The 3,322-nt window shown below is 43.8% G+C and overlaps 1 pseudogene; it reads left to right on the forward strand.

The window, feature by feature from the left end:
• Positions 1 to 1,026: 1,026 nt before the first annotated feature.
• Positions 1,027 to 1,849, forward strand: LOC144289385 (ORM1-like protein 2 pseudogene; annotated as a pseudogene).
• Positions 1,850 to 3,322: the final 1,473 nt, after the last annotated feature.

A 3,322-nucleotide genomic window follows, 5' to 3' on the forward strand; every position in this document is an offset into this window, starting at 1 on the left:
GGGTGCTCTTTTTAGTGGAGTGTCAGGTAAGGAGATGGCTTTGGAGCTGAGCACTAAATGACAAAAAAGAATCTACATGGGAAGATCTGGGAGAGGAGCTTTCCAGGCAGAAGGAACTGCCAGAGCCAAGGTCCTGAGCCAGGACTGTGTCTGGCATGCATAGGAACAGCTAGGAGGCCCCTTGGGGCTGGAACAGAGAGAGGGGGCAGATGGGAGAAGGTGAGATGGGGGAAGTGACAGGAGCACATTGGGCAAGATCCGATGAGCTGATGTGAGCAGCTGGGGGTTTTTGGTTGTGGTTAATAGAAAGCCACTTGAGGTCATTGAAATAGCACCAAATCCCAGTCAGTGCAGCCCATGTTTCTCTGCTCTATCTAGCCCCACAATTGCCTCCTCCCCCACCTGAGCCAATCAGATCTTTCTTCTAGAAGCCTCCACAGCTTCCCAGTTACATTTCTGCTTCCAATTTCCACACCACAGTGTCAGCTTAAATTTTTCCACTGACTTAACACTGAAGGCAGAAAAATGTCCAAACCTCTATCTCTGCACATGAGGCCTTCATGATTCCTCTAACCTTATTCCCTACCGCTGTCCACCTCATGACTCCCCTCTAACCACACTGGTCTCCCAGGGCCCAAACATACCTGGAATGTTCTCACCTCAGGGCCTGCTGTGTCTTCTGTGTGGAATGCCTTTCCCCTGGATAGTCCCACAGCTGGGTTTTTGTCGTCACTCAAATCTCAGCACACATATTGCCTTCTAAGAGAAAATAGCTGTGACCACCACTTAAAAAATAGACCTCCTTCACTCTTTAGAACATCTCCCACATATTTCTTTCAAAACATTTGTAATGGTTAATTTTAAATGTCAACTTAGCTAGATCACAGTACACAGATATTTGGTCACACATAAGTCTAAATGCTGATATAAAAGTATTTTTTTAAGATGAATAATACTTAAATTAGTAGCAGAGAGGTGGGAGCGAATGCCGTGCCTCAAGTCTGACCAGCTTGTGAAGTCAGCAGGATGAATGTGGGGGTGACACACAGCGAAGTAAACCCCAACACTCGAGTGATGAATAGCCGGGGCATCTGGCTGGCCTACATCATCTTGGTAGGACGTGAAGCATCCCCTTCTTCAGCAGACCTGTTGTCTGGACCCTGAACAACGTCTTCCATAACTTGGTTATGTATGTCTTCTTACATACAGTGAAAGGGACACCCTTTGAGACCCCTGACCAAGGAAAGGCTCGGCTATTGGCCCACCGAGAACAGATGGACTACAGGCTCCAATTTATCTCTTCCTGCAAATTCCTCAGCATCTCTCCTATTGTACTCTACCTCCTGGCCAGCTTCTACACCAAGTATGATGCTACTCACTTCCCCATCAACACAACCTCATTGCTTAGTGTGCTGCTGTCTAAGTTACCCCAATTCCATGGGGTTCATCTCTTTGGCATCAACAAATACTGAGGGATAGGGCTGGAGATAACACTGGACCAAAGGGCTAGAACATCCTTTCCTTCTCCATATTGTTTTCTGTATCTTGAAAGCCTGAGAACTAGATAACCTTTCCCAAACTCCAGGAAGAGAACAGGTTGGAAAATGGAGCTCCCTGGGCCCAGCTCTAAGAGCAGATTTTTTTGAATCAGGAAAGGTGGGAAAGATAAGGGCTAAATCACTCTCCCTCACAGCAGGAAGCCATGTTTGAACAGCTTGTTTGGTAACTGAGCAGCTTGTTTCGTGATTAAGTTTTTCTAGATCTTCTACCCACACCACTCTCCAGCTCTGTTTTGCTGTGTATTTTCCTTATAATAAAGATACTTTTTTTTTTTTTCAAAAAAAAAAAATTAGTAGCAGACTTTGATTAAAGCGTATTAATAATGTGGGCGGGTCTTATCCAATCAGTTGAAGGTCTTAAGAGATAAAGACTGAGGTCCCCTGGAGGAAGAGGGAATTGTGCCTCAGGAATGCCTTCAGATTCAAGACTGCAACTTCAACTCTTCCCTGGGCCTCCCCTGTAGATCAGACTTGCAAGATCCCACAATTGTGTTAGCCAATTCCTCAAAATAAATCTCTCTGCACATATATGTACATCTTATTGGTTCTGTTTCCCTGGAGAACCCTGACTAATATAGCATTTATACCATCTTTAGTTATTATGTTTAGGGATTATCTAGGAGGGAGACTTTATTTTCCATAAAGATCCAGAGAGTAAATATTCTAGGCTTCATGGGCCAAATGGTCTCTGTCACAGCTACTCATCTCCACTACCTGCAACACAAAATCAACTATAGACAGTACATAAACAAATCATCATGGCCATGTTGCAATAAGACGTCACTTGCAAAAACGTGATGGGCTATACAGCTTGCTGATCCCCAATCTAGAATATAAGCAGAACCCAAGACCCTCTTCCTTACCTTGTATCCCCAGCCCTTAGAAACATGCTGCCACATTAAATACCTCCAGTAAATATTTGTTGAATAAACAAATGAGCAAATGAAAAAGTGTTGTCTAACCTTATTCTGCTAAATCAATTCTTTGCACTCTAATGACTTTGAACTTTATTCAGCAACGATATTTAAGCTTTAATATCTCTCTGAAAGTTTGATAATGGAGGGTTTTACTCAAGTTTGAGGAAGTGTTCATGTTCATATAGATTTTATTATCCATGTATTTAAATAGAATTAATCTAAAATTTGTTAAGGCCTTTCTAGGGAAATGATTCAGACTTACTCCGGAGTCTTTTGTTTGTTCTATTCTTCTTTTTTTTTTTTTTTTTTTTTTTTTAGATTTTATTTATTTATTCATAAGAGACACATAGAGAAGTCAGAGACACAGGTAGAGGGAGAAGCAGGTTCCTCGCAGGGAGCCCGATGTGGGACTCAATCCTGGAACCCCGGATCACACCCTGAGCCAAAGACAGATGCTCAACCACTGAGCCACCCAGGCATCCCAGATCTGCTTCTGCATTTTTTAAAAAGATTTTATTTATTTATTCATGAAAGACACACAGAGAGACAGAGACATAGGTAGAGGGAGACGCAGGCTCCATGCAGGGAGCCCGACGTGGGACTCGATCCCAGTACTCCGGGATCACGCCTTGAACCAAAGGCAGACACTCAATCGCTGAGCCACCCAGGAGTCCCCCAGTTCTGCTTCTTTAGATGTTGATTATTTCCTGCTGATGTGGAGTTCGGGATGTCTCTCTCATGGTTTGGATTTCGGTCCTGTGCCTGGTGAGCCTTCGCTGCAAGTCTGAAAATTCCAATTCTCCCTGCGGCATCCAGCTGGCTCAGTCAGTGGAACATGTGACTCTT

Source organism: Canis aureus, chromosome 19, assembly GCF_053574225.1.
Source record: "Canis aureus isolate CA01 chromosome 19, VMU_Caureus_v.1.0, whole genome shotgun sequence".
In the NCBI taxonomy this organism is placed as follows: domain Eukaryota; kingdom Metazoa; phylum Chordata; class Mammalia; order Carnivora; family Canidae; genus Canis; species Canis aureus.